General features: G+C 43.3%; 1 protein-coding gene across 18 annotated transcripts in view; it reads right to left on the reverse strand.

Moving 5' to 3' along the window:
• The window catches only part of MAP2 (microtubule associated protein 2), a 345,989-nt gene extending 332,563 nt beyond the window's left edge, over positions 1-13,426 (reverse strand). For all 18 annotated transcript variants that reach the window (XM_050916086.1, XM_050916091.1, XM_050916097.1 and 15 more), the window contains exon 1: positions 13,328-13,426. The gene's annotated coding sequence lies outside the window, so the exon portion shown is untranslated. The remainder of the gene's footprint in view (positions 1-13,327) is intronic.
• Between the last annotated feature and the right edge of the window lie 354 nt (positions 13,427-13,780).

Here is a 13,780-nt window from a genome sequence, read left to right on the forward strand (position 1 = left end):
TCTAATGGCTGGTGGACTCAGATTGGATAGGGAGAAGACACCTCTCTAATAACTAGGCAGACTCTGACACAAAACCCATTGGGAATCTTTCTAGTGACTTCAGTGTTTTTGGATCAGGACCTAAGTGGCTTAGTCAAACTACAGAAGCGGTCAATATCACATGGGAATTCCTTGCTGCCAAACCTGTGCTTAGCCTACTAGATCATGCTGCCTATTATGCTGTACAGACTTACTTGTGGCCAAAGAGCACAGAGAGTCCTCAGCAAGGGAGCAGCTCATAATTCCAAAGACAGCTATGATGGGAGAATATCATAATTATTCTGTGGTTTCTTTTAATTATTTTGGAACAAGTATGTGATTTCATGACGGGCTTCTTATTTATGTTGAATTCTGGGTCCACGTGGACCAACTAGTGCACAGCACGTCAATGTGCTTTAGAAATCAAATGCCTGTAGTTCGTATTGCTGCATTGTGAAGACATGCCTGAGTGACTGTAACCTGGAAAGCATCGGGGGAACATGATGGAGGTTTGAATGTAACAAGACTTAAATTAGCCTCAACCTATACTATAATCAAACAAACAATCTCTTTGGAGAGGTTTTGAAGTTCAAACAACTTGAATCCAAGTTGGATCTAGGCCAAATACCACTGAGCAACATTAAGTAGTGACCTAAGGCTTGGGACCTTTATGTTTGTGGCTCTACTTGTTTGATTATATGCACATGCTGAAACCTCTTTGAAATAAATAAAATTTGTGCCTGAGATTACTTCTTTTGCCATCCATGAACATTCTTCAAAGAGTCATTCATCTGTCCAGTAAACATGCCCTGCCTTGTGTAGGTTGTCACTAATGAAAAGTTTGGTTCAGTGCAAGTCATGCCCTGCCCTCAATTAAGTGTGCTATAGAGAAAATATATTATACATACATGCACACACACATTTACAAAGGCAAACTTAAGGGGTAGATTAATTCCAAAAGGAGCTGAAGTTTTCTACTGGGATCAGTTTAATGGGGGGGAAAAAAACAGACAGCTGCTCCTTTATCTCAAGAGCACAGCAGTCCCTGGGAATCCTGGAGATGTAAATTCTACTCCCACTGTTGAGTCAACTCTGAAAATAAACATATCAATTGATGAGCAAACATCCATGCCCAGAGCCAGATAGTTTTTCAGCTGAAAAGATAATCTGTGCATAAGACCTCTTCCATTCCCTTAGAGATGTATTCAGAGTTCACCTGCCCCCTGGAGGAAACCTGACTCTCTCCTAGAGCCAGAGAATGGAAAAAGCCACTGAGAGTCTGCTGGAATAGACACAAGAATGGACTATTTTAAAACAAAACAAAACAAAAAACAGTAGATAACTCAATATATCCCATCATACAGTGCAGAATATCTCTTGAAATCACGGGAGGGGTAGAAGGACAACTATGACAGAAAGCCCTCTTGCCTCTGCCAGGATTTTGACAAATCATTTATCCCATCGCACACTGGAATAGGCAATGCTGCTCTGGCTGATTTCCAAATAACCTATAATGTAGAAGAAATGTTGCCCTCCCTTCAAAGGCAGGCATATAGATGTGTTAGAGGAAGTTCTATCTTAACTCCTATTATAGAGTACACTCAAAGAATTAGAAACAAAATTATGCAACCTTAAATAAGACTATTATGCAAACCTAACTATAGAAACCTCAGAACTTCTGAAACTCACCAGAGAATTGTAATAAACTCTTCAGTATTCAAGGTGGTTCACTACGTTTGTACTTTTGTAAAACATCTGAGGATTGTAATAATTTTGAAGGTCATTGCCAAACCTTGCCAGGAACAAATTTTTAGCTTAATTCAAAATATCAAGACACATGTACTGCAAGATCCTAACTAAATTAAAAGATGGAACGATACAGATTCTGTGCTGAATCCCCACTTTACATGCAACACAAATGCATAAATGGGACAACCCTCCACCAAGTTTCAGGGTTGTTCCTGAAGTCTGGTCTGCTGTTGTCGAAGTGGGGATGAGCAAAGCCCAGTGGAGATGAAGCAGAGACACAAGCTTGTCAATCCCCAGCCATCACAATTCATGGGACCTTCCCAACAGGTAGCTTCTAGCATTGGTCTGGTTTTCCCAGAGGATGGCTCCACACTAGTGCCAAGATCCCTGTCACTGTTAGTCCCTGGTTAATCTGAGCCCTCAAGTCTCCCACTTCTCTTTCCAGAAAACTTATTTCAGCTCAGAAATGGAAATACATGTCAGATAGTGCACACCAGATGCACCTGTTATGATGAGGTCTTATGTTCTTCTCTTTCATGCTTCCTCTTCCTCCTAGACAACGGGAGTTACAGAAAACAGCTACAGCTGGCAATCCTGGCTGGCCAGGATTCAAATGAGGCTCCCAAAGGGTGTGGTTTTTGATATATGCCAGGCAAGTTATTATTTTAATATTTTTGTTGGCCACCACTCTACATTCACCCATAATTTCAGAGGAAGCACACAAAGCTCTGAAAGGAAATACAGGGATTCCCACCCCAAAACAGATCAACGGTCCTTCTTGCCTGGTGTCCTTTCTGTGACTCTGGTCAATGCCGGATGCGTCATTCAGAGGAAGGCAAGTAACCCTTTTTCCCCTTGATGCAAACTGTGCAATAATAAGTTATCAGAGAATGATTCTTCCTGACACCAATGGGTGATCATAGTATGGCCTGAAGCATGAAGACTAAGGACCTTTGTAATGTTAGCTTTGGCTACTTAGTTGCTGAGGTTATTCATATACAGTAGTCCCAACCTGCAGTAATCCTCTTTTGAAACTTAACGAGCAATTTGACTCCTTTGGGAGAATCCCACGAACTCATCTGGGTTTCCTTTTAATTAGTTTATAACATTCAAAAATAAGCTAATTTAGTTACACCTAAATACAGATTCCATGATGGCACTCCAGCCCAACAGAGAAGCCAGCAAAACAGCCATTCTAAAATTCAGAGAGTCTTGTCCTCTGTTATTCATCACTGATGTTGTTGACTAGCTCAAGATGATAAAGTATTAGTGAATAGCAGCGGATATCCTACCCAAAACAGTTAACATAGGCCAGATCACAGAACAGCTGTGAACTTAAACACCAGTCAGCTAACACCACCATACTCAACTCCTTTAAAAATGAATCTCTGATAATCAGAAGCCACTGATTTCATACACGGATATTCATGTACAAGAGAGTCCCACAGCAGGCCAGTTGATGAAATCACACAGAAAGAAAGGAATTTAAGTCACCATTGTAGAACTCATCCCAATATTTCTGAAACCAATACATACAGAAACACGGTGGGACAAGATTTTGATGATTACCTAGCAAGTAGAGAATAGGGATTAGCCCTAAGAAATATAAACCAGAAAACCAAAACAAACCTCAATAGCACAACACAGACACTATTCTCAGTAACAGAAGTTGTATTTCTACTCCCAAAATATTCTGCCTTTATAATACAAATTCAGCGAGCGTACCAAATTCATAGAAGGAAAGCAACTTTTTTGAAAAGCCTTTTAAAGCTCTACAATGAAATTATCGTTAGCAATAAACACATCAGTCTGGAGCAAGGAGCGGAAAGCACCACCATTACCATTGCCTGCTACCTAACCATCAGCATTAGTGTTATATATATATATATACACACACATGTAACCACTCACCTGAAAGAGAATCAGTTTTCCATGGGTGAAGAAGATGTAAAATGGGTTATGTAAAAGGGTTTAGCAACTGGCCAGCCCATTCTCAGAATGAGATCAACATAAGAGGCTAGGTCCTCAGCTGATGTAAAAAGGTGTCAGCTCCACTGAAGTCAATTTAAATCAGCTGAGAATCTGCCTCAAAATTCCAAACAAGAGCACAAGATCACATGAGCAAATGGTGAATCAATATAGTGGCCTTTATGCTATAGATACAGACAGACGGATATATGTGTGTCTATCCATGTAACATACAAATACCGACTAATTAAATCTCAAAAAGTATTATTAGCCCCACTTTTAATGGCAAGTGTGGGGAGGGAATGTTGGGGCAGAGAGATTCAGTGACTTGTCCAAACACAAAAATGGAATCATGCCCAAAACTGGGACTAGAATTCAGGAGATTCTGGGTTTCAGTTCTATGCTCAGGCCACTAGCCTTCAAAATATGGATACCTTTTTACTATACACAAATATTTCTAAATCTATTTAATGAATATATTTCTAAATTATCCATTTAGCAAGAGGAACATTTTTTATAAAATATTCCTAAATCGTGTTCCAATTATCATCTAGTCCAATTTGGGGGTTGGACAAGGTGACCTCCTGAGTTCCCCTCCAACCCCGATATTCTATTCTATTCTATTCTATCATTCTACTGCCAGTATTGCAAATACCATTCAATATCATGCCAGTTTAATCATTTATCTAACTGAATGTTATAAATACTATATATAAATCAGTGTTGCTAACTTTGGCAAACTATGCAGAACTTAAAATTACAGATATTAAATTTGTCATGTTACCCAAAACATCTTTTATTCAAACTCACAGCCAGAATTTTATCACATCACTTTAACAGGTAGCACTGCATATTCTGAAAAGTATACATTCAAGATTTTGCTAAGCCTTATGCAGAAAACAACAAGAGCCTCTTGTATTGCCAAGAAAGCTTAAGTCTACAGAACACTATGCAACAAAAGCTCCTTATTTACTCCAATATCCTTTACTCTTCAGCATGAATAATATTCATTTCTTTTAAACTCAGATTTTTTTTTAACTACTCTCTTAGGGATTTGAGCAAAGGCAAACTTGGCTGTTCTACAAAGTATGTCTTTTTTGATCTTCCTAAAATATCAGAAATAAGTTTTTATATGCATAAATTTCCTCTTGACTGATGGATTTCTACATCTTTGCCCTCGGGGCAAATTTCTTTAGGGGACATCTAATGTAGAAATTCTCAGACTGGAGACAAAGAATGTATTCTTGGGTGGGGGGCTGGGAGAAGGGGAAAAACCACTTACTGCGCACATTAAGAGCTGGACAGCCGGACAGCAGCGGCTGCTGGCTGGGCTCCTAGCTCTGAAGGCAGTGCTGCTGCCAGCAGCAGCACAAAGGTAAGAGTGGCAATACCATACCATGCCACCCTTACTTCTGCACTGCCTGCACTGTGGCTGGTGGTAGCACTGCCTTGAGAGCAGGGTGCCCGGCCAGCAGCCACCGCTCTCCGCTCTACCTTCAGAGCTGGGCAGCCAAAGAGCGGTGGCTGCTGATCAGGTGCCCGGGGTGGGAAGGGGGGACAGGAGGAAGCGGGGAGGATGTAAACTACTTCAGACACAAAGAAGGGGGGCATAATCAAATAAGTTTTAGAATGACTGATCTAATCAATCCTTCCAGAGAAAATCAGAGGACTATAATAAATAAACAAAACACCAGATACAGACTTTGGGCTCAGGTCTGTACTTTTGCTTGTAAAGGGAGTAACTCCCTGATGCACCTATCACCGGGCCAGACTATCCCATGTGCACATGGAGAGGATTCACCTCTCATACACACCAGTGTAAATCAGGAGTAAGTCTGGTATAAATGAGAGGGGAATCAGATCTTCCATGCAGAGATCTCCCTTTGCTTATGCAGAACCCTATGACTATGGGCAACCTCGGGGAGGGAATGGGAGAATGCTGTAGAGAGTCAGGTGGCAACTTCCACACAATGGCTCTGGCCTCTGCTCAGTCCCCTACAGTTTGAGGCTCCAATCTGCAGACCCAGATCTGAAATTCAACCAAGATCAGGGTAGAGACGAGGCCAGCCTCGATGTTCAGATCCAACTGCACTTCCCTAAAGTTCGAGGGGCTTTAGATCCAGGGTTTTGGTTTGGCACCATCTCTACCCAGACACAGTCTTCAAACTCCATGCTGCAGCATCACATTAACCAGAGCAATGCCTGTTACTTCCAGTCAGAGCCTGGAGGAATCTGTGTGGCATATAATACACATTACATACACCTACTACTGTAGAGAAGGAGGAGTGAAGGAGCAGAACCAGGCCCATCTCCTCCTAAGGCCCACCTCTGTTTCTCTCCTGCTCAGCCAGGACAACTCACTCAGTGACTGACTTGTGTTGGGGGACAATTAGCTTGTGAATAGAGACTTATATTTCCTCCAAGCAAGACTGCCTTTCGGACTCAGAAGTAACACACAGAGGACCATTGCTGTGAATCTCAGTACCAAGCTGGGCCCTGAGGCTGGAATTTTCAAAAGCATTCAGCAACGGCCTAACTCTGCTCCCACTGACGTCAGTGGGATCAGAGTCAGGTCAACCATAAGCCTTTGTGAAATTCCCAGCCTAAGTTTCTATTTTTCCCACATATTTTCTGCATCACTTTAGTCAGAAATATTTAGAAGTTTGCGATATAATGGTGCAGTTCTCCATCACAAATACAACTGTTTTCATGAATAAGGTCCATTTCTCTCCATAAAAAAACTTCTGACTGAGTTTTGAACCATGAAACCAGTTGCTATCATTCTCTAGAGAAAATGAAGTGCAATGGCAGGGTTCACTTAATCAATCATTATAATTAAATGCAACCAAGTTAATTGACGTGACTGGGCTACTGAAAGGTGGTGGTGGTTTTTTTCAATTGCTATTTATTGAGCTGTAACATTCTGATGAACAAAATAGCTTCCAATATCTCAAACTAATACTGGAAACTTCAAAAATACACAGATTGCCACATGAATATTGAATTTAAAGGGGTGGAATATTAAAGACATTTATAATCTTTACATAGCCAAGTGGGCTCCCTTTTATCTGGAGAACAACGGATCTACCGAACAGAAGAGGATGCTTCCACAGTCTTACCTCTCTGAAAGCTATTAGGATCTAATTGCATTACTGCCACTGGTGCTGATCCTATGAGATTCTCCTTAGGCCTTCTTAGGGGCTTTATCTTGCAAGTGGCTGGACATGCCCCTGAGATACTGAGCATCCTCCACTACAACTGGCTTCAACACAAGGTGAGGGTGCCCAGCACTACTTAGGAATGCTTAGCACTTTGCAGGATGGAGTCCTAAGTACAGAGCCTAAAGCCAAATCTGCTTGCTTTAGAAGTATGAGTAGCCTCACTGACCACTGGGAATACAATGTCTGCCTGAATAAGGGGAATGGGATTTAGCTCAAGTGCTGAGCTCGACCCACAAGTTCACCACATATAAACTGATCATATCAGTGAAGTGGAAAGCATGCCATATTTTAAAGAAATTTGAGAAGAGTATTGGCTAGCTTCCCAGCTGGTATAAATCCATGCAGCTCCACTGAAGTCAATATGGCCACAGTGATTTATGCCAGTGAAGGATCTGGCCTTTAATACACTTATTTTCTATACCTATATATTTTTGGAAATTGGAAAGAATTCGCTTAAAAACTGTTTATCACCGCCCAGGCACATTACAGCTACAATCAAAAACATAATTAACAAGAAAAGAAAGGCTACATTTCATAACAAGCACTAACACAGCTGTAACAGCACCAATCTGTCTCAGAGAGACACTAAATGGAAACAAAGAGGTCCGATAAACCTTACAATTATTCGTGCTTAACTGAGGTCACCCAAACCTCACCTTTTTGCAGTATTTTCTTGCAACTAAGCATGTGAACACGCAGAGGAATACAGTCAATGCAAACGCTGGCCCGTTATCATTTGGAAGGAGGGGTTACTCCCTGATCAAACAAAGGAAGAGGGATTGGTTTCGTTTGTGAGATCTCTCCAGGAAAATATGAAACGAGTGTAAAAACTTGTCTGTTCTTAACAAAGCAGCAAACAATTAGCATTTAGGAAAAATGGGTCAATAAAGACCTCAAATCTTCTTAACAGCTAGCACAATCAACCCATGTGGCAACAGCAATCGAAATTAACACCATGGAGATGTTAGTTCTTTCTTCATATATCTAAAAAGCAATTACAAACGTCACATCGAATCTCATTTTAAAACACTGTCCCACAGTTTAGCACTGTAGCCTGTGATTAAGTCTACCCTCCCTCCCAAAGAAGCTTTTTACTCTGCTGAGGCAGATGGCTTTGGAAACCGCCCCTTATTCACATCACAGCCATTCTGAATCTGCTCCACTCTATGGAAATCAGACCCATGCTGTTTTCTTTCACATCTGCGTGCACTAGAGATCTTATAAGCATCCCTGTATCCTCTGCATAAGGCGAAGAATTAAGGAAAAACAGCTGATCCCAACGAGCCCAGAGCCCCTACCTTATAGGGCTCACTCCTCCAAGGCAATGAATGTCCTCAGCTCCCGCTGGCACCAATGGGAGTTGAGGGTACTCAGCGCCTCACAACAGTACCTAGTCCCTCAAAAGCGTGTCTAGCATCTTCCAGGAACGAGCCTAAAGCAACCTACACCTTGGTTTAGCAACCCATCCCTATTCAGCAAAGCCCTAAAGGACATGCTTAATTTTAAGCATCTGCTTAAGTCCTGTTGGCTTTAATGGGATTAATTTTTCATTCCTCAGACTTCTGTTTCTCCTTCACTTGCATTTAAATACAATGTTCCCTGACTGCTTCCTAACTCTGACCCTGATCCTGCAATGAGCTCCCCGTAGGCAGGAACTAATGCAATCCTGGGAAGCATACACAGGGGAATCTCGAGTAGGAGTAGAGTGGTTATCTTACCTCTGAATTTGGCACTGATATGACCACTGCTGGAATAATGTGTCCAGTTCCAGCGCCCACAATTCAAGAAAGATGCTGATAAATTGGAGAGGGTTCAGTGAAGAGCCATGAGAATGATTAAAGGATTAGAAAACTTGCTTTGTAGCACAGGCTTAAAAAGCTCAGTCTATGAATTTTAATAAAAAGAAAGTTAAGTGACGACTTGATTACAGTCTATATCTACATAGGGAACAAATATTCAGCCATGAGCTCTTCAGTCTAGCAGAGAAAGGTATAACACAATCCAATTGCTAAACACTGAAACTAGACAAATTCATACTACAAATAAACCATACATTTTTGACATTGAGGGTAATTAACCACTGAAACAATTTACCAAGGATCATGGTGGATTCTCCATCATTGACTATTTTTAAAGCAAGACTGGATGTTTTTCGAAAAGACGGGCTCTAGGAACTATTTTGGGGAAGTTAAATGGCCTGTGTTATGCAAGAGATCAGACTAGATGACCACTTGGCCTTGGACTCTATGGTTCTGTGATCCTAGGTGAAGCCCAAATGAAGCCAATAGGGCTCTGGGAGGGTTCAGGCATCCATTCAATTGCAGCTCACTGCAGAGTCAGGGCCTGCCTGATTAAGAGGAATGACGTCCCAATGGAATTTTAAAAGTTCTTTATCCTAGGTGAATTCTTTTTGAGCCTCACCAAAGCCTAGTGAAGTCAACGGAAAGGCTGCCATTGACTTCAAAGGCCTTTGCATCAGGCCCAAAATATATAAATACCATGTGTCAATGTCTGGGCTCTTTCCCCCTTCATCTAATTTGTTCCTATTAATCTCTTCATATGTATGTAGTAGATCAGATTCCAGACTACACAGATACTGCATTTGTGCACGTAGTTTTGTCAGTAGCTTTTAATGGTTATAAAAGTCAATGCAGATCACATCCTCGTGTGCTGTATTCCTGTTTTTCTTAAAGAAAAACCTCCTCCTGCCATTGTACTTAAAATACTACCAGTGAAACTGAATGGAATATACATCACAACCACACCCAGGCAGTTTCAATACCATCAGTTTAATTCTGCCATTGGAGTTACAATGGCCTGATTCTTGACTCACCCACACCAGTTTTTATGCCAGTGTAACTCCATTTACTTCCATGGAGTTACTTCAGATTTTATAGCACTGTGAGTGGGAAATTAGGCCCAATGGCTCCAGTTTAAGTGTGCCTGGTGGATTTTTTTTTAATAGTAAATCTAGGTGCAATGAGTTTTTGGAACATGGTTCTGAAAACTTCTTGGGGATAAGAGAATTCTTATTTCACAAACTAGCAGCTTATTTGGGAGCCATTATAATCATTCATGTCCATGCATGTTATCTTAGGGGCCTTTATATGATGACTACTTCTATGATGTTAGCGTGTATTTAAGGAGCACTGCTGTGTGGGTACTGACATAACATTCCATCATGACTACTTTAGAGCCTTTAAAATCTAGGGTGTCAATGGGAGTTTACATAACAATAACAAACCACATTACAAGCACAATATACTGTGCTGCACATTTAACAGTAAAGAAGTACACTAGCATTCTTTTTTGAAAAGCAATTACTTTACACCTGCTTCAACTGTATTTTAAGTCTCATTATCAGAGCTATTTTGGTTTGGTCTGATACACACAGAAGCAGTAATCCATAACATGGACTCAATGGCTTGCAGAACTTCATTGGCCAAATTCTGCTTATCTCATACTCATGAGTAAAAAAAAAAAAAAAGATGATGATGATACTGGACCCAGTTCTTAAGCTAACACCATCCCACTGCTCGCACCAGGAACCTTTCTAGGGCCCACTCAAGCAAAGACTTAGGGTACTGCAAATTATGTTGACCTAAGCTGCACTGATGTACAGCCAGCACAGTAAGAAAATCACCTTTGCATGTCCACACTATGTTCCTTGTGTTGGCGGTGCACATCCTCACCAGGAGTGCTTGCATCGATTGAACTGTCAGCGTGGGACATTGTAGGACAGCTTCTGAAAGCCAGCAACAGTCAATGTAAGGATTGTGGTGTCTACACTGTGTCAGCCTAACTACGTCAACCTAAGTGCTACGCCTCTCGTGGAGGTGAGGTTATTAAGCTGGCATAGTGGGCGAGTTACATCAGCAGGAGCAACGTTTTAGTGTAGACTCTTAAAGAGTTAGGTCAACATAGGTCAATGCTAGGCAGCTTAACTCTGTAGTGTAGACCAGGGCTTACTCTTGTGCTTACCTTTATACACCGGTTTCCATGAGAGGACTCACAATGGGACTACTTACAGCATGCAAAGTTCAGCACATGTGTAGTGGATTCATTCTGAGTCTTGTACAGCACTGAACTCATTGTCAGCACTTTACAGATTAGTAAAATAAATCATAATTACAGGTGAGGAATTAAATTGCTCTTGGGACTCAATAGCTCAGGCCAAGTTTTTTTTTAGTGCACTCATTTTTAATACCAAGCCCCCTGAAAATACACACTAGTGACAGAAATGCTAGTACAAGCACAAGCTCTGCTGGCTGCCTCTATAATAGTTCAAATATGCCCCATGTGAGTGTGTTGCTACTGTTTAGGGATGATGCCCAGTCTTTTGTGATGTGTGAGGTACCGCTCATAGTGACCTATGAAGTAATGACAACGCCAGTTTCAGTAAGTAATGCTCTCTCAGCGCTTTCTATCTTCCCAGCAAGAGCTGAGACAGGGCGATCACGTCATCTGTTAGGGAGGGAACAGAGAGCGGCTTCTGAAAACAAATAAGTCCTGCAGCTGAGTCTCCTCCTAGATGCGTTGGCTCCGAGAGCTGGAGTCTAGACGTAACTACAAGTTTAAACCAGCACAGGTGCAAGAAACAAGTTCTTTCACGGGGAGTATATTCGGGGAGGGAGAGAAAGGGAAAAATGGAAATGCACAAAAATTGTGTGAGGAAAAATCCCTTCTGAACACAAAAAGAGCACATCTTCCGAACTGTGAGCAGTGCAGCTTCCCCACAGCTATGCTTGCTAAATGACTTTTTTTTTTAAAAAAAGAAAAAGATAAAGGGGTAGGGGAAACAAATCATTGACATGACCATAAAAGTATGACAAATTGTGAAACAGGATTGTGAGATCTAAAATAAATAACCCTTATGGGAGATTGACATATAGCAATCAGCCCAAACGGCATGCACACATGAACCGCCCCTTGTATATAAGTATCTACTGCTGTACAGAAAGGAACATGATTAAATAAAAATTCACCAGCAATGCAAAGGAGATCTTTATTTGAACGAGAAATGAAAATTCCAGGGGGAGGGGCTCTTACAACCCATATATATCCCCTTTTCCCCCCCTAAACCCTGTTCCATAAAGCAAGCCTCATTCAAATGGGAGTCATCATTTGTACCAAACATATACGCAATGAATCGAGTCAAGCAGTCTTTATTTGGTAGATCACATTCAATGCAACACTGTACCTGCACCAGCTTGGCACATTTTGCATCATTCTCTCTTACATGAAAAGTCTTTGTTCTCCACCGCCCCATTGCGGCTGCAAGCCCCCTCTTTCTGTTCGCAGTCGGTTCCTCTCCACTGCTGATCATTTCAACACAGAGATTTTTTTCTAGTGCAAATTAAAACTGATTGCTCCCCTTGCACCCCTACTTTGAACAATGTGCTTTGTCCACCCTTACAGATCCTTGTAAAGAAGCTTAAGGGGAGGGAGGGGGAAAGGTTACATCCGCGGCACTGGAAAGATGCTCGAAATCCTAAAATGAGTTGACAAAAGTAGCCTGTTCCTATTAAGATAAATGATCTGAGGATGGTGCTTTTGATTTTCCTTGGGGCACTGCGGTCAAATTGGTGTGCACCAGATGGGCCACGATAATCTTATGGCTGGATTTTGCTTATGACAAAGCTTATTTTCCCCTTGACCACAGGGAAGAAATACAAAGCTGACTCCCTCCGTTCATGAGTTACAGAGAGCTGTATCTTAGCGCAGTTGCTCCCCTCCTTTATCCCCCACCCCCCACTTTCTTGAAATTTCCATCCTTAAACAAAAGAGGAAGGTGGGGTGGTGACCGAGAGACAAAGCCGCAGTCAAGAAAACCCTTCCAAGGAGGCAAATTTTTTTTTTAAAGGTTTTGCTTCTAGATTCACTTAAAACTCATAACAGTGGCCAAGGGGAGGGTTACTTTCTAGGTGTCCTTTTCCTTTCTTCTCTTCTGGTGCAGGAAATTCAGGGTGACTGGCTTCAAATCGACACAAGCAACCTTTCCTATTGGTTTACATGGCTTTTTATTATTAACTATTATTATTTTAATGCTGTCCTCGAGGGGTCCTGCGTCCAGCAACCTTTATGCAGCTCGCTACCCACAAATCCCAGGACCACATCTACCGCCAGTGTAGACCTAACGACACCGCAGCCCGAGGACGATGCTGGGCCACCAGCCGCTGCCAGGCAGCGCCAGGCGAACCTGTGCCTCGAACTCTCGGGGCTCAGGGGCTCGCTCCCGGCCCTGGGCGGGGGGCGGCGGCAGGCAGGGAGGCGGTGACCGGCATATGCCAGGCAGCCTGCACGGCGGGTGGGGGGCAGGCCCGGAGGAGGGGGCCGGGAGCCCGCGGCGGGGGGGGCGGGGGCGCCCTTACCTGAGCGCAGATGCTGCTGCCGGCCCCGGGGCACAGGCCGAGCGCCGGGGACAGAAGGGCGCGATGCTGCCGAGGCTGCGGCGGCCGCTGCGAATGCTGCCGAGGCTCCCCCGCCGCCCGCCTAGTGCGCGGCCGGCCCCGCCCCCGGCCCCGCCCCAGAGCCCGCACCGGCCCCGCCGACCCCCGCGTCTGCTGCCCAGCTGCTGGGGCGGGTCCTGGCCGGCCTTGTCCGCCTTCCGCGGCCCCGCTGAGCGCCGGTGCGTGTGTGCAAGGGATGGGGGAACAGAGTGGGTGTGCACAGGGCAGAGCAGAGTGGGTGAGCGAGGGTTGGGGGAGCAGAGTGGGTGTGCAAGAGACTGGGGAGCAGAGTGGGTGTGTATAGGGCAGAGCAGAGTGGGTGTGCGAGGGATGGGGGAGCAGAGTGTGGGTGTGCACAGGGCAGAGCAGAATGGG

Source organism: Gopherus flavomarginatus, chromosome 10, assembly GCF_025201925.1.
Source record: "Gopherus flavomarginatus isolate rGopFla2 chromosome 10, rGopFla2.mat.asm, whole genome shotgun sequence".
Lineage (NCBI taxonomy): Eukaryota > Metazoa > Chordata > Testudines > Testudinidae > Gopherus > Gopherus flavomarginatus.